This window comes from Mandrillus leucophaeus, unplaced genomic scaffold (assembly GCF_000951045.1).
Source record: "Mandrillus leucophaeus isolate KB7577 unplaced genomic scaffold, Mleu.le_1.0 Scaffold760, whole genome shotgun sequence".
Lineage (NCBI taxonomy): Eukaryota > Metazoa > Chordata > Mammalia > Primates > Cercopithecidae > Mandrillus > Mandrillus leucophaeus.
Genome location: NW_012108253.1, coordinates 1,573,378 through 1,594,817, shown reverse-complemented (window position 1 = coordinate 1,594,817; position 21,440 = coordinate 1,573,378). Strand labels below are relative to the sequence as shown.

Below are 21,440 nucleotides of genomic sequence, written 5' to 3'. Positions count from 1 at the left end.
AGAGGTTTCCGCTTTTCCTGAATAATTTATTAGTGAACCAAATATTTGGACAGAGAATATACTCAGACTTTATGGCTTCTCTGTAACCTACTTGCTTCTAAGGATGCCGGATGCCTCCTCAATTCTAACTTCTTTGCCAACGTTGGACTCTGTTCTCTTACACATCAAGCCTGCAAGGCTTTAGCTTTCTGCTACCTGAGCTGCACATTCTTGGGGAATAAATACACTCAGCTGAAAAGCAGAAAACTCATTGATCTTACTCTGTGTCATTCTATTTTTTGAAAGTAAATTTCTCTCTGGTCTCTGCCTGCTTTTTTACTACATTCTTTAGGTCTCCCACATGCATGTGCAGTATAGCTGGTGAATTGATCCAATGAGTTTTTAATTTCAGATATTGTATTTTTCTCTTCTAGAATATCTAATTGGTTCTTTTGTTATGGATTCCAATTTTGTTTTAACATGCATCTTATTCTTTTTTTATCAATTTTCATACATTTTTGACATATCAATCATGGTTATTTTCAAATCATTGTCTTCTAACTCCAACATAATGTGTCTACTTCTATTTTCTGTTTTTCTCTTGATTTTTAAATCACCTTTTCCTGTGTTTTTGCATGTCTAGCAGTTTTGACTGTATTCTGTAGGATATATACAAATGAATCATAGAAGCTCCAGATGGCATCTTACTGCAGCGTGAGTTTCTCTTTTCTTCTGTAGATAGGGTGAGAGATTGATTACCTTAACCCAACCAGCGGTTTAGCTGGATTGGGACCACACTGTAATTTCAGTAAGCTAGGTCTGCTTTGGTTCACCCCTATTCCTTAGACATAGTCCTCCAAGGCTTTCAATTGAGACCCTAGAAGACTTTGTCTCCTTAGTCCTGAAAGAGTACAGCACATTCTATTCTGCTCTTTGAAGATTCTGAGCTTCAAATATGGCAGATTGTCTTGAGGTAGAATCCAATTAGGTGCTTGAAGCAGGCCCCTTCTCTCTAGCAGGATTTTGTCTCCTAAAGAATGCAGAATTATTGAATACATTCTACTTTTTCAAATACAGCCTCTCAGCTTCTTTCTAATAACCCCAGAATTCAACTAATGTTTCACAGGGGCGCTAACCACATTTGCCGCTCTCCAAATTTCCAATCTGTCATATCAACCTTGCACAAAGCTTTATTGGTTTCTCTTTTTTCCTGCAGAGTCCCACTCTATAGCTAAGCGTGATGCTTCCTCAGTGCTTAGATTCAGCAAATGGATAACTGAAGAAAACTGAAGAAAACAGCACTTTGGGAGGCCAAGGAAGGTGGATTGCCTGCCTGGGCAATATGGCAAAACCCAGTCTCTACAAAAAATCAGCTTACTCCAGAAGGACTTCCTGTTCTCTCTGGAATTTCAATTCGTCTAGTCTGTGTTGCGCTCACATCGCTTTGATGTTTAAAAAATGTGATTTTAAAATGTATCCAGTTTTCTGATTGTTGTACAGGAGCACTATGAGGCCATGAACTATTTCCACAAGTGGAAATCCACTTATGGGCAACGTAATCAAATTGGTGTTTATTGGCGGGCACAGTGGCTCATGCCTGCAATCCCAGCACTTTGGGAGGCCAAAGCGGGTGGATCACTTGAGGACAGGAGTTGAAGACAAGCCTGGCCAACATGGTGAATCCCTATCTCTATTAAAAATGCAAAAATTAGCCGGGTGTGGTGGCGCACGTCTGTAATCCCAGCTACTTGGGAGGCTGAGGCACAAGAATCACTTGAGCTTAGGAGGCACAGGTTGCGCCACTGCACTCCAGCTTGGGCGACAGAGTGAGACTTTGTCTCAGAAGAATAAAAAAAAAAAAAAGCCCAAATTGGTGTCATTGCAGCCAGGCACAGTGGCTCATGCCTCATCCCAGCACTTTGGGAGGCCAAGGAATGCGTTGCCTGCCTGGGCAATATGGCAAAACCCAATCTCTACAAAAAATACAAAAATTAGCCCAGCATGGTGGTATCTGCCTATAGTCTCAGCTACTCAGGAGGTTTAGGTGGGAGGATTGCTTGAGCCCAGAAGTTGGAGGTTGCAGTGAGTCAAGATAGTGCCACTGCTCTCCAGCCTGGGGTGACAGAGCCAGATTCTGTCTTAAAAAAAAAAAAAAATTTTTTAAAGGAAAAAAATTGCTTACTGCAGTGACAGAAAAATTGATCTTGATATTAGATCATACTAGCTATTTGACTTTAGATAATTCACTTAATATCTCTTAGGGATAATAGTGGCTACTTCTTTGGGTTCTTACATAGGTCAGGTGAAATAATATTTATATAAAGCACTTTCAAGATGCAAAGTGCTTTACATAAAAAGCAGTCCTTTTATTCATTCAAAGTCACTTAAAGAATATTTAATATATGCCAGACACTTTGCTAGGAGGTGAGTGGAAGAAATGAATAAGATTGGAAAACATGGTCTCACAAGAAGCTCATAATTCTAGCTGGAAAGAAGAATACATAATTAAATAACAGCATTATATTTTTACTATTGTAGATGTAGGTATAAGGTAAAATGGCAGCATAGAAAAAGGAGTAACTCAGTATACTCTGATAGCGAAGAGAAATTATAGGACACTTCCCAGAGAAAGTGAGGATTTAGCCAAATCTTAGGGACTTACAAGTGAAAATTAATCCATTGTTGTAGAGACTACCTGTTGTCTACCTGAATCCATTCTCTATCTGTTCCACAGAAGACAGTCATAGTTGGTTAAATAGCTATGCAGCTAGAGAATATAATCTCATCCTCCCTTGTACGTAGATATGATATGGCTATATCAAAGTTCTCACTTAGATGAAAATAAGTGAAATTTGCCATGTATGGGTACTGGCCTTAATAGTTTTAAGTTTTGAACTATATAAACACACACACACACACACACACACTCTCCATGCTTCTTCTCTCTCTAAGAGCTGGAGTACAGGCAGTCTTATTCTTAACTTAACCATGCAGACAAGGATAGCTGGGAGATAGCTGAGCAAACAGATGAAAGAAACTCCAGTCCCTAAAAGGTCATGTGCATCAGAGACATCCTACTAACTCTGAATGCTCACCTTTAAACTGTTTCATGACAGAAAAGTAACTCCTGTTTTTCTTTTTTTAAGCCAATCTATTTTGGTAAATTTTGTTACAGTATCTCATCTGTACCTAATTGCCCAAAATAAATACTTATAAAAACAATAAGAAAAAGATGAGCAACTCAAATGGAAAATGGATGAAGGCCATGAACAGACAATTTATATAGATGGCCAATAAGCACACGGAAACAAATGTTCAAACTTACAATTAAAGAAGTACAAATGAAAATAAGATGTATATTTATGTATCAAATGATTATATGTACATAATACAACCTACCAATTCACTTCAAAGAGAATTTATTTTAGAATATGGGAATATGTTTAGAGTTATTATAATTTATATAAGTCAGAATTCAGAAATAACTTATATTCCCAATACCAGGTTATTGAGTTAAATAAATTATGGTATAGTGGAATGATATTCTATCATTAAAAAATAATTTGGTATAGGCCCAAATGAGAGTAATCCCAGCTGACTGGACAGTCATGTTTGAATGACTGTATTTGTAGACCCAGATTCTAGATACAGAAATATACTTTAAGAGATTGGGCCTAACACAAGGATCAAAAAAAAAAAAAAAAATTGTCATTCTTTTCCAAAATCTTGTTAGAAGGAAAAAAAGTCCCTAGAAGTTATGACTGTAACCTGGTAACTAAAAAAATTACATGATTTGTGGAGGCTCCTGTCTGAGAAATTATTTCATAAACTGAAGTTTAACTGAAGTGGTTATGATTCATCACAGAGGGCCCATAATAAAAATATAGTGAGTATTTTTCTGAGGCTTTTCATAACCGTGAATCAATGACACAAGTTCTGGAATTTAACTTTGAATGTGGCTTTAACTTCTAGAGGAAGAGACGTATAAGTGAACTTTGTAGTGCTCTTGGTGTTGTGTTGGTTTGTTTTCTCATGCTCATCAATAATCAGAAAGAAAAATGACAAATCTCACTTTGCTGTTGTGTTGAGTTGTTGCCTCTTATAAAGTCATTACCCAGAAGTAAATGGAGAATATAAAACAATTGGTCTAAACTTACTTTAAACTGTTATTTTTAAAACGTGTTATTTTTAAACGTGATGAAAATGGTAAGATTTTAAAACAATTAAATGAAATATGGATATGGGAAGACCATCTTACTTTGGTTTCAGAATGTTCTAGTAATATGGCTAAGTATGTAGAGGCATGTTTATTGTGGTTTCATTGAAAGGCTTTGCCTACTAAAGAGTGTTTGATTATTCAAAATATCTCAAAATATATAGGTTACGGAAAGATATCTATTTGGAGAACTATGAACTGTGGAGGGAATCAAAACCTTTTTTTTAAAGCCACATAATGAAACTACCAACGAAACAACAATCTACTTCACAGCAAAGTGGAAAAACATCTGAAAGAACATTTTCAACCTCAATGAGGTGAAAGTGCACTGTGAAAAATTCCTCCAGTGAAATTTCTAGCATTGTTTAAGAATGCTTTGTGTTGGCCAAGCATGGTGGTTTATGCCTGTAATCCCAGTAGTTTGGGAGAGCAAGGCGGGAGGATGATTTGAGACCAGGAGTTCAAGACCAGCCTAGGCAACATAGTGAAACCCTGTCTGTAATATTAGCTGGGCGTAGTGGCATGCACCTGTAGTCTCAGCTACTTGGGAGGCTGAGGTGGGAGGATCACTTGACCCCAGGAGGTAGAGGCTGCAGTGAGCCCCATGATTGTGCCACTGCACACCAAGTTGGGTGGCAGAGTGAGACCCTATCTCAAAAAAAAAAAAACCCACCAAAAACAGAATACTGTGCCCTCATATTGCACAAGAACATAATTTATACTTCCATAAAGACAGCATTTATTACTAGAAACAGCAAATGGCAATCACCATTAGTTTTACTATTATTTTATAAGAAAACATTTAAATGTGTATAGCTACTTTCTTATGTTGAAAAATATTTAAAATATTTTTAATAGCAAATAATCAACATTCATATTTGTTCTCAATTTATACTGAGATATTATGTAAGAAAAATATTAATGGCATTGATTACAATATTATTAATAAGCTAATATATGCTATTAGCTAAATAACTATTAAAAATTAAAACCATTATGCTTCTGACAAGATAAAATACACCTATGAAATATTGGGGTTTTATATTCATATAGAATGTTGCTGTTGAAACTAGCTTCACAGAGTTTATGAAACTCAAGAATATTTTTGATTTCTGATTTTTGCCAGAATCAACATGACATGAACGTGTATGTTGTATCTCTGTGAAAGAAAAGATGTGCATAGTACTTTGCAGATACTTAAGTTGAAATGTTTATGGAATTAGCTAATTTATATTCACCTTTTTACTGCATGCAGATTTCTAATATCTCTAGTTCTATGTCTTTTAAGTTTCTTTTATTTGAATAAATTTGCTTTTAAAAATTATTTTATGGAAGTTCATTTATCTACATTAGAGGATCTTCACAATATATTAAGGGGAAATGGCAGGCTATGAGCTTATTTTGTGCAAATATGATATGAGAATAGAAAAAAGTCTATAGCAGATACTGGTTGCACAGTAAGGACCACTTGAGGAACCCTTTTTTTTTTTTTTTTTTTTTTTTTTTTCCTGAGATGGAGTCTCTCTCTGTCATTGGCTGGAGTGCAGTGGCATGCTCTTAGCTCACTGGAACCTCCGCCTCCTGGGTTCAAGAGATTCTCCTGCCTCAGCCTCCCGAGTAGCTGGGACTACAGGCATGTGCCACCACGCCCAGCTAATTTTTTGTATTTTTAGTAAAGACGGGGTTTCGCCATGTTAGCCAGGATGGTCTGGATCTCCTGACCTTGTGATCCACCCGCCTTGGCTAAACATCCAATGACCAAACCGCATCTCAGCCTGATTAAGTCAGAATCTCTGAGTGGGTGTTCTAGATATCTACTTCAATAGCTCCCCAGGTAAGCTAAGGCTGAGAACTACTGATTTAGAAGCACTCACACAGCCTCCGTCAACACACACACAGAGTACATCTACCTGTAATGTGGATCACGGGAAGTTTTATATTCTTCTTTTGGCTTATCTGCTTTGTCTACAATAAACATGTACATTTTCCTAAAATACACATGTACTTGAATGCATGTAGATGGAAGGGAGGGAGAGAGGGTGAAAGGAAAGATTTTTAAATTAATTTTTAAAATTTTTTTGTAGAGACAGGGGTCTCACTGTGTTGCCCAGGATGGTCTGAAACTCCCAGCCATGGACAATGCTTCCACCTCGGCATCCCAAAGTGCTGGGATTACAGGCTTTAGCCACTGAGCCCGGCCGGCTTATCATTTTAAGTAAGAAACCACACAAATAGGCCAGGTGCCGTGGCTCACACCTGTAATCTCAGCACTTTGGGAGGTCGAGATGGAAAGATCACTTGAAGCCAAGAGTTCCAGACCAGCCTGGGCAACATAGTGAGCTCTCGTCGCTATAAAAAATAAGCAAAATTAGCTGGGTGTAGGGGCACACACCTGTGGTCCCAGCTACTCAGCAGGCTGAGGTGGGAGGATCACTTCAGCCCTGGAGGTCAAGGCTGCAGTGAGCTGAGATTGTACCACTGCACTCTAGCCTGGGCATCAGAGTGAGATCCTGTTTCTAAGAAAAAAAAAAAATTAGAAAGAAAAAGAAAAAAGAAGAAATCATGACCGGGCATGGTGGCTAATGCCTATAATCCCAGCACTTTGGGAGACCGAGGCAGGCAGATCACCTGAGGTCAGGAGTTTGAGACCAGCCTGGCCAACATGGCAAAACCCTCTCTCTACTGAAAATATAAACATTAGCCAGGCATGGTGGTGTGTGCCTGTAGTCCCAGCTACTCAGGAGGCTGAGACAGGAGAATCACTGGAACCAGGAAGTGGAGGTTGCAGTGAGCCGAGATCACACCACTGCACTCCAGCCTGGGCAACAGAGCAAAACTCTGTCAAAATAAAAATCACACGGATATATCATTTAAGATTAAGCCAGGGATGTGGGCTTTCTTGTACATGAGAGCTTTTCTCACCCTCAAGCTAAGTAAATTGGTATTATTCAGCTTTCCTCATGTGACTAAAAAAAAAAAATCAAACTTTATGGTTGTACACTGAAACTTCTCCAGGTTCTCTCTTTTCTTTTGAGTTGAAACTTGAATTGTATTTATGCAAAAATAAAATATCCAAGATCCTATTCTTCTGGGGCCAATTCTGATGGTGGTATTGGCTATTGTTGTCTTTGGATATCTCTTTAGTTCTGCAGAAAACTTACCTACTAATGATAGTTAATAATGTGTGCCTCAGCAGCAACTAATGCGATAAGACCATAGCTAACCTGGGTTCAAGTACTAGCTTTATCATTTACTAGATGTGTTCCTTTTGTTGAACAAATAAATAAAACAAGAAACTTACATTTCCTATTACATGTTAGTAAAAGTGAATCAGAATGCCTAACGAGAATAAATGTTTTTAAAAGATGATGAAGGAGCTTTAAAAAAATAAATTTTGCTGCACTCTAAGATGTAAAATATATGTAATTACATGTGCATATTAGTGGGTGGATATTCACGACATTGATACTTAGGTGATGGTTATGCAATTGATTGATGCTGAAATGTTGGTTCAGTGTCACTAAGGAGCTGGCCTCAGATCTTAAACATCTCAACAATTACTATGAGTCCATGGGGGCCATACAAGTTGTAGGCTCCCTTATCACACTTCTGTCTTAGATAGTATTTTTTAAATTACAAGAACCCTTAGCCCAGATAATCTGTGCTGTCATACAGTGAATAGACATCAGATGTGTTGACATATTGATTCTCTCAGCCCACAGGGCAGCCAGGCAGGGCCTGGGGACGTGCTGGATCTCTTGGGAAGACCTCCTTCAGTTGAGAGCTACCTTATCTATTTATGCTGATGTGCTGAACAAATATAATCATTTTCTATGTGCGCATGTGATAGACTCTGGTCTCACTGCAGATCACTTCTACATTCCAATAATATACTTTGATTTTTCTTGACTTTTCACACTAGTTCTCATTCTAGCTCTTCCTATTTTGTTTAAATTATTTATGCTTTTCTCACAGACAGTGCTGCCTTTTCAAATGTGGGGTGTCCAAGGACTGGGGCATCTGTTAGTGAGCAGCCAGGTTCCTGGCAATGTCCGTATGTGCTTGGAGGCATCATTAAAATGTCTCCAGAACTGTGACTTAGAGCTGGATAAGACAAGAGGGATATGTGGAATCTAACCAGGTCTCAATTAGGAGACATGAAAAGAATTTTAGAAAAAAAAAATTAATCTTAAATTATTTTAATATAATCAAATTATAAAACAATCTAGAATGAGTTGCCAAATTAACCCAGCCTTGACACTTATGTAACATGTTCCTTGGTCTCAGTGGCCCTGGGCTGTGAGTCCGCTCCACATGGAGGGCGTGGCCATGGAAGCTTCCACCTGCCCATCATGGTTGAGAGGGAAATTGTATTGGATGCCTCAGCTTAAGCTCCTTACCGAAATCTCTGGTATGATAGTGGGTAGACTGAATTGTTTTTTTGTTGGAAGTGAATTAGTCCTAAAAAGAGCTAGAATTTAGTAGAGGAATGCTTTTTGAAAAGCAAAATATTAGTTCTAATATTTCAGGTTTATGTTTGTGGATAAACTGTGACTGTGGTAGTTTTAAGTAATATAATGTTTAAGAAATTCTGAATATATTAATTATTCAATAGATTAGCCAAATGGCCCTAAATTTAAAATGTGAAACATCACCATTGATCCAGACTTCTCTTAGGTTGAAAGGCTTAAGATAATTTTATGTAATTTATAAGGATTTAGCATAAATACAAGATTACTTATTAGGTTTATTATGCTTATTTAAACACCTAGGAGGGTTTCCTTGTAAGTCAGAAAACTAAAGAACTTTAAAAATTTGAAAACAATAAATGCATAGGTTGCTTAAAATATTTAAGGAAGTTTGCAAATCAGACTAAGCAATAATCAAAGGCCACCTTAAAAGTGAATTTTATAATATTACCTTATTTATAAATTGAATTTTAAAATGTGTAAAATGAACTTAAATGTAAGGGGGAAACTGGGCTTTTGCATTTATTACTTAAATGAATCAAATGTTAATTTTAAAAACCAAAGTGAGCCCTGAATAATTTGTAAGAGCGTTTAGAGATGCCAAAAACTCCTGTTGATCAAAAGATATCACATCCAAAGGGTGATTAAAACATTTATTCCAAAAGGAAAACTTGTGGTGTCCATTTTGTTAAAAATGATAAATTATGATGTTTTATACAAAATAAAATAATCTTATCATTGCCTCCTTATGACGAAATTAGGGTTTTCATCCTTAAAAATGAATTTGTTAGATTTGCAGTCTCATTGATCTCTCAGGATTTAGAAATAATTATTTTTTGCTGAATTAAAGATAGCTCTATTTTTTAATTGTTATTAGCTTCAAAAAGAGTAGCAAATTCACAGGACTGGAAGTTTAAACTCATCTCGGATGAAAATCTTATATTTAAGTAAGAAGGGCATCCACTCTCCCTTGCTTATTTCAGTCTTTCTCTCAGACACATTTAGAAGCAGAAGAGTTATGTATAGTTAAGTTCAGCCTCCCCTGTTTTCAGTGAGAAAACCAAGGCTAAGAAATGTTAGGTAATTTAAGTAAAAATATATGGTGAGAGGTACAATACGGTGTGGTTGATGGTTGGCAGGATGTGGTCATAAACCCTGTTGGGTTTTTTGTTTGTTTAAGTTTTTTTTTTTTTTTTTTTTGCCGGGCATGGTGGCTCATGCCTGTAATCCCAGAACTTTGGGAGGCCAAAGTGGGCAGATCACCTGATGTCAGGAGTTCGAGACCAGCCTGGCCAACATGGTGAAACCCCGTCTCTAGAAAAAATACACAAATTAGCTGAGTGTGGTGGCGTGCGACTGTAGTCCCAGCTACTCAGGAGGCTGAGCCACGAGAATCGCTTGAACCCAGGAGATGTCCTTGAACTCAGAAGGCGGAGGTTGTGATGCGCCGAGATTGTGCCACTGCACTCCAGCCTGGGCAACAGAACAAGACTCTGGCTCAAAAATTACCATATGTTTGTTTCCTAATAATAAACATTTATTGAATTCTTTAAGTATTTCAGTATGATTTATATTTATTTATTTCACTTAAACAACAGAGCAACCTAGTGAACTAGGTGACATCCCCATTTTATAGATGGGAAAACTGAGACTCAAAGCGATTAAGATAGTGAAAGGATCGCGTGAGCCCAGGAGTTTGAGGCTGCAGGGAGCTATGACAGCGTCACTGCACTCCAGCCTAGGTGAGAGTGAGACCCTTCCAAAATATATATATATATTTTTTACATACAGAAGATCTGATTTTAAAACTTGCCTTTATCATGTGTTTGTTGCCTTGTGACTCTGGAATGTCTTCCTACCAAGACCTTACCCTAGGTTAGCCCAGCAGGTTTTCGTGAGGAGCAAACGTAAACAAGTATAGGAGAACACTGCCTAAAAGTAATACATTGTTCATTCACAATGGGGTGAAGCCTAGAACCCATTTATTCTGATTCAGTGTTATTTTGCTGACTAATTCTTAATCAAGTGTTCTTTACCTTCAAATAATTTTATTTTCCATCTGTGCCCACTTTTGCCTAGAGTGATGAATATTTATTGAGTATGCATCTTGTTCTTGGCACCATGTAAGTATCATACACATCAAGGGATATGAAAACTTGGCTTAAGTTATCCAGAGACTTCATGGGATGATGAGAAATGCAGAAAAAAACTGAAATCCTGATCCTCTCTTTTTTCCATCACTTCTCTGCACCTCATATTTTCCATCTATAAAATAAGTGATAATACCACCACATGAAAAATCATAGAAAGAATTTAGCACAGTAACTAGTAAAAGTGAATAAATACAAACCATATGTGATAGCATGGATGAATCCTACTAAGAACAGTTACCAGGTAACTGAAGCTAAACAACTCTCGGAGGACTGAGAGATGTTACATTTCTGACCAAGTAGAGTAGAAACACCTTGCTAAATACTTCATGTATTCACTAAAGGCCCCAGAAAAGCTGCACCTTTGGAGCAAAACTAAAATAGCTAGTGGTATAGGGCACTCCAGACCAACCCTAACAAAGATTAACAACAACCTTTAAGCCCGCCATGGTGATGCGTGTCTGTAGTCCCAGCTACTCAGGAGACTGAAGCAGGAGGACTACTTGAGCCCAAGAGTTGAGCCCAGCCTTGGTAATATAGCAGATCCAGTTTTTTATAAAACAAACGAACAAATCCTTTGAAAGAATCAGTAAGCCTGCTGGAAAAAAAACCTCAAAATAATATTGTTATGTTTAAAGGAAGATTACAAAGTCTAGACAGTAAATGATAAAACCTTCACAATGTCCATCATGTAATCCAAGATTCTCATGCGGACAAGCAAGAAAATGTGACCCAAAAACAAAAACAGCCTTTTGGCCAGAACCCTCATCTTCCAGTAATTTGTCAAAATGACGAATACAAAGGCAAAGAGGAAAGGCACCGGATATATGTTCTCTAGGCCTTTGAGAAAACATGGAGTTTTTCCTTTGGCCACATATATGCAGATCTATAAGAAAGGTGATAATGTAGACATCAAGGGAATGGGTACTGTTCAAAAATGAATGCCCCACAGGTGTTACTGTGGCAAAACTGGAAGAGTCTACAATTTTACCCAGCATGCTTTTGGCATTGTTTTAAACAAACAAGTTGAGGGCAAGATTCTTGCCAAGAGAATTAATTTGCGTATTGAGTACACTAAACACTCTAAGAGCTGACGTAGCTTCCTGAAACGTGTGAAGGAAAATGATCAGAAAAAGAAGGAAGCCAAAGAGAAAAGTACCTAGGTTCAACTGAAGCACCAGCCTGCTCCACCCAGAGAAGCACACTGTGTGAGAACCAATGGGAAAGCGCCTGAGCTGCTGGAATGCTGGAATCTCTTCCCTATGAATTCATGCATAATAGGTGTTGAAGAAATAAAATAAAAGACCTCTGGACTGTAAAAAAACAAAACAAAACAAAACAAAAAACCAGGAAACCATATAACCAATAGAGGTTGTGTGTGTGTGTGGGGTGGTGTGTGTGGTCAGGCAAGTAAAAACAACAAAAAGCAAACAAATGATAAATCTAACATTTAGGATCAAAATGTTATTTGAGGGAGATCCAATGGGATGAGACAAGAAAGGCACATGTAGATAGATAAATATAAGTTACTTATTCTGATTATTGAATTGGATGTTTATTATATTATTGAACGGTGTTGTGAATGGATCAAGGATGATGGCAAATTAACACCCAAAGGTTATAGTCAACACAATTCTATGCATCTGAAGTGCAGGAGAACAGGGTGGGAAGTAAAAAGGAAGAGTAGAAAAGAACACAGCATTATAAAGTCTGTGGCAGAAAACAATATAACTTTCTAGAGCATTAAGAAAAGGCCAATGTGAGCACGGCTGGAACTGGAGGACGTTATGTTAAGTGAAATAAGCCAGGAACAGAAAGTTAAACACCACATGTTCTCACACATATGTGGAAGCTAAAAAAAAAAAAAAAATGTTAAACTCATAGAAGCAAAAAGTAGGACAGAGGATACCAGAGGCTGGGGAGGGTCAACGGAAGGGCGGGTTGGGGGCAGGACAGGGAGAGATTTGTTAAAGGACAAAATTACAGGTAGATAGAAGGAATAACTTCTATTGTTCTATACCACTGTAGGTAATATTTAGTTTCAAATAGCTAGAGGAGGAGGAGGATACAGAATGTTCCCAACTCAAGAAATGATCATTGTTTCAGATGATGGATATGCTAATTACACTGATCTGATCACCATACATTATGTTTCAAAACACCACTATATACCCCTATGAATATGTACAATTATTATTTGTCAGTTTAAAAGTTTTTAAAAGATTAAAATGTTTTAAAAAAGAAAAAAAGGCTGCCAGGCGCGGTGGCTCATGCCTGTAATCCCAGCACTTTGGGAGGCCGAGCCGGGCAGATCACGAGGTCAGGAGTTCTAGGCCAGCCTGATTAACACAGTGAAACCCCATCTCTATTGAAAATACAAAAAAAAACTAGCCAGGTGTGGTGGCAGGTGCTTGTAGTCCCAGCTACTTGGGAGGCTAAGGCAGGAGAATTGCTTGAACCCAGGAGGCGGAGGTTGCAGTGAACCAAGATAACACCACTCCACTCCAGCCTGGGCGACACAGCGACACAGCGAGACTCTGTCTCAGAAAAAGGAAAAAGAAAAAAGAAACATTTTCTATGTGCCTGACACATAGAAAATCAGCAAGATGTACCTCTCAGGGCAGACTCTCAGTGACTCATCCCATAGAGACTATCATTTAAGCATTTATTAAATCATGATGTGAAATGCAACAGTCATAAAATCTGGAATGTTTAACCCATTTAGCATGAGGGAGGGTAGAAAAGTCACATAGTAGCACTCAATAAATGTTAGTTCATATCCCCTTTATAACTGTAAAGTTCTGCAAAGGCAGTACTAGTGTTTATTTTCATATGGAAAAATAAAATAGAACAAGCATGATATCATGAAAACAAGACTTAAAGTGAGAGTTCTAGCTCTGCCAATAACTAGCTGTATGATATTAGGAAAATTATTCTCACTGGGCTCCATCTGTAGTAACCGGAGTTTGGTATATTGGAAATTTCCAAGTGAGTTCCACAAAACACTAATGTCCCTTAGGATGTTAATAGGAGCTAAACGAGAAAGAATCTGTAATCAAGTACTATTTGGGAAGTGGACTGAATGTTTGTGTCCCCCCAAATTCATATTTTGAAACCCTCACCTCCTCTGTGGCTGTATTTGGAGATGGGGCCTCTAAGGAAGTATTTAAGGTTGAATTAGGTCATAAGGGTGCAGAACTGTTCCAATTGGATCAGTGTCATTAATAGAAGAGACATAAGAAGAGCACCTCTCACTCTCTCCAAGACCATCCTCCAAGGAAGGACCCTGTGAAGACAAAACAAGAAGGCAGGTATGTGCAAGCCAGGAAGAGAGCCTTCACTGGAAACCTAACTGGTCAGCACCTTGATCTTGAACTTCCAACTTTCAGACTGTAAGAAAATGAATTTTTCTTGTTTAAGCCCCTAGCCCATGGTATTTTTTTATGGCAGCCCAAGCTGCCAAATACGGTTTTCTGTATAACCCTTCTCAAAGACTTCTAATGCACAGTAGCATGTTAAATACTCTGAGAAGTTCTACAGTGAAAAAAAAGGGAAATGTATCTACTGTACTGTTTCTGAAACTTACTTGTCTATTAAACTTCTAAAAATCACCGTCTTTTGAAACAGGGCTTGGGAAACACTAGCCAGGATTTTTCAGGTCTTTTTCAGTTCTGAAACTAGGATTCCTTCTAAAACCTATACAATGTAACTGATAAAGTTAGATTTAAATACGAGTGACACTCCACTTGTAAACTAGGTTATAGCAAGGAAATGCAAAGGATATTGTAAATGCAGAGACAGCACAGTGAACGAAGTAAATACTTGAAAAACAGCATCATAGACTGTGTGGTGGCTCATGTTTTTAATCCCAATACTTTGGGATCCCAGCATTTTGGGAGGCTGAGGTGGGTGGATCACCTGAGGTCAGGAGTTCAAGACCAGCCTGCCCAACATGGTGAAATCCCGTCTCTATTAAAAATATAAAAATTAGCCAGGTGTGGTGGCACGCACCTGTAATTCCAGCTACCCAGTAGGCTGAGACAGAAGAATCACTTGAACCCAGGAGGTGGAGGTTGCAATGAACCAAGATCACGCCACTTCGCTCCAGCCTGGACAACAGAGCAAGACTCCATCTCAAGAAAAAAGGGAAGAAAAACACCACCATTGCTTTGTGTGGAGACAGCGTCTATGTTCTTTCAGGACAACTTGAGAAGTTTTACCAACAAAAACTCTCCTGGGATCTCCATTTGTTCATTCCATAAATACTGAGTGCCTACTGTGTGTCAGGGACTGTTCTAAACACGAGCATGAGAGATGGCATCATGAGACACCAACGTGTATCAGAAGAGAGCTCTCATTGCAAACACTAATTTGTACAGATTTTTAGTTGCAGCATGAGCAAAAGTAGCTAGCAACTCTGCTAGATACCAGCAGATGGCAGTAGCAGTCACTTCTTTACTGGCATTTTAGATTAGGAATGTGTAGAAGCACCACAACCTGTAATCAGAACTACTCTGTGGTGTCCATGTGTGACTTAGAAACAGTTATCTAACCCATGTGGGGTGAAGCTTCCCTATTTAAATACTAGAGATAATAAAAGCACCTACCTCTTGTCTTGAGAGTTACATGAGATAAAACACTTAAAGTGCTTTGTCTTCAACATGAAGGAAGGGTTCATAAATGTTAGTTATTACTTAGTATGGTCGATACTGTTTTTTTGCCATTTGACAAAATGTCAATTGTCCAAAAGAGGAAGAGAAGCAGATGGCTAATAGTTATATTGCTTCATAGAGCAATAACAATATCAGCAATAAAGGAAAAGAAAATCTAAATACCTGAAAAGATAACAAAGGGTGCAATACGATATTAAGGTAATCACCAGAAAGAAAGCTAAAAACTGAGCAGGTTTTTAAATTACTACTTTTCCAACAGGCGACTTTTAAAGTAACTTGGCTGTCTGATAACTCCCTACCTGCACTAACTCAACATAATTGTGAATTATTTGTAAATTTCCTATTCATCAAAGATGTAGCAGATTTGCAAACAGAGTTTCTAGCTAGATAGCCAAGGGAATCATGGGGCTATTAGACAGTTGACCTTTTTTCTTAAGCTTATTGTTTATTGGAACAAAAAAGAAGTTGTTTCAAGGCTAGGACCTCCAGAATGACTCAGTGAAAATGAGCCAGAATTCAGAATTTAGAAGCCTCAGAGCCAGCTTACCTCACTTCTTAAAAATATTTGGAGGAAAACACTAGGGAACTGAGTTGTACTGGGGAGGTGGGTAGGAGGAGTAAAATCCTCTTATATAGCCTTGAGAGCTGTTTGAACTCAAAGATTCCCGAAACAGGGACAAAGTATTTCTAGGGATAATCTATATATGCAAATATAACTGTTTCTTGAATGAATTCGTCCATATGGGAATGATTATGATGCTTCAGGGCATGGATGATTTCACTACAATCTCAAGAGTTCAGTTAAAGAGGAAAACTTTCCATTTGCAATCCAAAACATCCCACACTTTTCTCTAGTAACAAATAGTGAGGTCTCACAAGATAAGTTATCCTTTTTAGGAGATCTCCACAGACGGAACTAATGAGCAATTGAACGATAATCATCTTATTTTTATGACAATTCATGTGATGACACTGAACAAGGGGAAAACAGAAGGTAAGCAATGCTGATGAAATGAGTCAGTGGCTTACATCATTGATGGCTATTATTGTCATTTTCACTTCTTATGTGGCCAGATTTTTTAAACAGAAAATTTGGAAAGATTTCTCAAACTGCTATTTTCTTTTTTTTAGCTTGACTTATTTATTGCCCCCACTTCAGAAATTACTTCCTAAAATTGTCCCAGATATCAGGTTCCAGAGGAGAGAAGCAAGCAACAAAGGTTAATCCTGAGTATATAGATATTAATAAAGTAGAAACGGAATGTGAAAAATAATTACATTTGCAATAAAAGTAGTTTAATATTCTTTTTGCAATTGATCAATATGCTGAAAATACAACACACACACCCCCCCCCAAAGTTCAGTAAAACTGAACAAAAACATGTATAGCCCATCATTCAGTATCCACAATACAATGATTTGCTGAAATTTCTCTTAATTTTTTCTCTCTCTGTTTTATGCCAACTTTATTGTGGTAGCAGATTGTAGTATACTTCCTCCCCTAAAGCATGGAAGGGACCTGTAAATATGATGGAATCTTTCATTATTAGGTTGTGTTATATATAGTACTTTAAGAAAGAGGGACTGCCGGGCGCGGTGGCTCAAGCCTGTAATCCCAGCACTTTGGGAGGCCGAGACGGGCGGATCACGAGGTCAGGAGATCGAGACCATCCTGGCTGACAGGTGAAACCCCGTCTCTACTTTAAAAATACAAAAAACTAGCCGGGCGAGGTGGCGGGCGCCTGTAGTCCCAGCTACTCGGGAGGCTGAGGCAGGAGAATGGCGTGAACCCGGGAGGCGGAGCTTGCAGTGAGCTGAGATGCGGCCACTGCACTCCAGCCTGGGCGGCAGAGCGAGACTTAGTCTCAAAAAAAAAAAAAAAAAAAAAAAAAAAAAAGAAAGAGGGACTAGGGTGAGGGGGAAAGGGAAGGAGAGCATCAGGACAAATACTTAATGTATGCGGGGCTTAAAGCCTAGATGACAGGTTGATGAGTGCAGCAAATAACCATGGCACTTGCATACCTGTGTAACAAACCTGCACGTTCTGCACATGTATCCCAGAACTTAAAGTATAATAAAAAAAATAAAGAGAGAGAGAGAGACTAGCTGGGTGCGGTGGCTCACGCCTGCAATCCCGCACTCTGGGAAGCAAAGGCAGGCGGATTTCTTGAGTCTAGGAGTGTGAGACCAGCTCAAGCAATGTAGTGAAACCCTGTCTCTACTAAAAATACAAAAATGTTAGCTGGGCATGGTGGTGTGACCCTGTAATCCCAGCTACTCAGGAGGCTGAGACGGGAGAATCACTTGAGCCTGGGAGGCTGAGGCTGCCGTGAGCCAAGATTGCACCACTGCACTCCAGCCTGGGCAACCATTTATTTTATTTATTTATAAAATAAATAAATAAAAATAAAAAAGAGAAAGAGAGACTATACTTGGTGGTCCTGACCTGTCTAGGTGAATCCTTAAAAAGGACAAGTCTCTTTCTGGTGAAAGAGGCTACAAGCATGAGAGGAATTTGATGCAAGAGAGATTCTAGCTTTGCTCACTTTGAAAATGAAAACAGGCCACATGCCCAGGAAAGTAAGCTGGCCCTAGGAGCTGAGAATGGGCCCTGAGTGACAGCAGCAAGGAAACAGATTTCAGTTCCATAATCACAAGGAACTAAATTCTGCTGACCTCCTGAATGAGGTAGAAAGCAGATTCTTCCCAATAACCTCCAGAAATAAACATTTCTGGTAATACATATAAAATTCTGAGAGTTATTTTATCTTTTCTGATTTGCAAAAATAGAATCCCCATGGAATCTGAGGTTAGACAAATGTATGCCTCCTGTTACCACAAGTACATACTCTTTTGTGACTAGATTTCTTTTTCTTAGCATAATGTTTTTGAGATTCATCCATATTGCCATATATAATATCAGTTCATTTCGTTTTATTGCTGAGTATTTCTCTCTCTTTATTTTATTTATTTCTTTGAGACAAGATCTCTCTCTGTGACCCAGGCAGGAGTACAGTGGTGGGATCATGGCTCACTGTAGCCTCAACCTTCTGGACTCAAGTGATTCTTCCACCTTAGCTTCCCAGGTAGCTAGCTAGGACTACAGGCACACATCACCATGCCCAGCTAATTTTTTATTTTTATTTTTTTTTAGACAGAGTCTCGCTCTGTCGCCCAGGCTGGAGCGTGGTTGCGCTATCTCGGCTCACTGAAAGCTCCACCTCCCGGGTTCACACCATTCTCCTGCCTCAGCCTCCCGAATTGCTGGGACTACAAGTGCCTGCCACCACACCCGGCTACTTTTTGTATTTTTAGTAGAGATGGGGTTTCATTGTGTTAGCCAGGATGGTCTCGATCTCCTGATCTTGTGATCCACCCACCTCGGCCTCCAAAATGCTGGGATTACAAGCGTGAGCCACAGCATGTGGCCTAATTTTTATTTTTTTTATTTTTTGTAGAGACAGGGTTTTGCCATGTTCCCCAGGTTGGTCTTGAACTCCTGGGCTAAAGACATCTGCTCACCTCAGTCTCCCGAAGTGCTGGGATTACAGGTGTGAGCCACCATGCCCCACCAAGTATTTATTTTAATGTATGAGTATGCTAAATGTGTTTATCCATTTATCTGCTGTGTGCATTTTACTTCAGTCTAGTTTTCGGCTATTACAAATAAAAGTGCTGTAACCATTCATACATAAGTCTTGGTGGAAACATATGTTTTTTTATTACACTTAGGTAAATATATAGAGGCAAATAGCAAGGTTGTATGTTAATTATCTGCTTAACTTTGTAAAAAACTGCCAACATATTTCCAAAGTAATTGTATTATTTTACATTTCTACCATCAATTGCATAGGAGTTCCACTTACTCTACATCTTCACCAACACTTAATATTGTCAGCCTTTTAAATTTTAGCCATTCTGGTGGATGTGGTGGTACCTCAATATGGTTTAGTTTTTTTGTTGTTGTTTGATTGGTTTATTTTGGGACATGCTTTCCTCTGTCACCCAAACTGGAGTGCAGTGGCCCAATCGTAGCTCACTGCAGCCTCAAACTCTTGGGCTCAACCCATCCTTCTACCTCAGTCTCCCAAGTAACTAGGACCCCAAGCACATGCCACACCCAGTGTTTTTTTGTTTTTTGTTTTTTTTTGAGACGTGGTGTCCCTCTATCGTCCAGGCTGGAGTGCAGTGGAGCAATCTTGGCTCACTGCAACCTCTGCCACCCAGGCACAAGCAGTCCTCCCACCTCAGCCTCCCAAATAGCTGAAACTACAGGTAGGCAACACCACACCTGGCTAAGTTTTTAATTTTTTGTAGAGATGGGGTTTGGCCATGTTGCCCACCCAGGCTGGTCTGGAACTCCTGATTATGCTCAAGTGATCTGCTCACCTTAGCCTTTCAAACTCAATATGATTTTAATTAGCATTTCTATGATGATTAATGGTATTGAGCCCCTTCTCATATTCTCATTGGTCATCCGTATATTTTCTTGGTGAAATGCCTGTTTAAATGTTTTGCTCATTGTTATCATTGAGTCATAAGAATTCCTTGTATATTCCACACGCATCCTTTGTCAAATATATGTTATTGAGAAAATGTGTTCCTTTTCCCTTTTCTTAACAGTGTAATTTAAGGGGCAGCAGTTTTTAATTTTGATGGAGTTCAGTTTATCAGTTTTTTTTCTTTTATGACTTGTGCTTTATGAATGCAATCCAATAAAATTTTGTGTACCCCAAACCATGAAGACTTTCTACTATGTTGTTATCTAGAAGATCTATAGCTTTAAACTTTATGTATAGCTTTTGATTCATTTAGAGTTAATATTTGTTATGGCATGAGGCAAAGGTCAAAGATCATTGTTTTCCATATGGATAATCAGTTACTTCAGCACCATTTGTTGAAGAGACTACTCCTTCTCACTGAATTACCTTGGTACTTTTGTAAAAAATCAATAGATCGGCTGGGCGCGGCGGCTCAAGCCTGTAATCCCAGCACTTTGGGAGGCCGAGGCGGGTGGATCACGAGGTCAGGAGATCGAGACTATCCTGGCTAACATGGTGAAACCCCGTCTCTACTAAAAATACAAAAAACTAGCCGGGCGTGGTGGCGGGCGCCTGTAGTCTCAGCTACTTGGGAGGCTGAGGCGGGAGAATGGCGTGAACCCGGGAGGCGGAGCTTGCAGTGAGCCAAGATCACGCCACTGCACTCCAGCCTGGGAGACACAGCGAGACTCCGTCTCAAAAAAAAAAAAAAAAAAAATCAATAGATCAAGTATGTGTGGGACTATTTCTGTACTTTCTATTCTGTTCTGCTGATCTATAAATCTATTCTCTTGCTGGGTGCAGTGGCTCACACCTATAAATCCCTACACTTTGGGAGGCTTAGGTAGGAGGATCACTTGAGGAATTTGAGGAATTTGAGACCAGCCTGGGCAACACAGTGAGATCTTGTCTCTACAAAAAATAAAAATAAAAATCATTAGCCAGGCATGGTAGCACACACCTGTGATTTTTGCTACTTGGCAGCCTGAAGTAGGAGGATCACTTGAACCCAGGAGGCTGCAGTGAGCTATGAAGGCATCCCTGTACTGTAGCCTGGGTGATAGAGTAAGATCCTGTCTCGATACATACATACATACATACATACAATAAAATGCCAATGTCACTATCTTTCTTTTTTTATTTTACAGAGATGAGGTCTCATTATGTTGCCCTAGCTGGTCTCAAACTCCTGGACTCAAGCGATCCTCCTACCTCAGAATTACAGGTGTTAGCCGCTGTGCCCCACCCCAATATCATGTATCTTAATTGTAACAGCTTTATAGTAAGTCTCAAATTTAGGTAGTATAAGTTCTATAACTTTGTTCTTCTTCAAAATTGCTTTGACTATTTTAACTCCTTTGGATTTTCTATTCTTCTATTTGTTTGTTTTTCTTTTCTTTTCTTTTTTGTTT

General features: G+C 38.8%; 1 long non-coding RNA gene across 1 annotated transcript; it reads right to left on the bottom strand.

Annotated features, from left to right (window-relative positions):
* Nucleotides 1-452: 452 nt before the first annotated feature.
* Nucleotides 453-11,771, bottom strand: LOC105529359. Its single transcript, XR_001004498.1, has 5 exons — nt 11,488-11,771; nt 10,701-10,929; nt 6,965-7,033; nt 6,588-6,636; nt 453-1,009 (listed from the first exon to the last, which is right to left on the bottom strand). It is a non-coding gene; the product is annotated as an uncharacterized LOC105529359 (long non-coding RNA).
* Nucleotides 11,772-21,440: the final 9,669 nt, after the last annotated feature.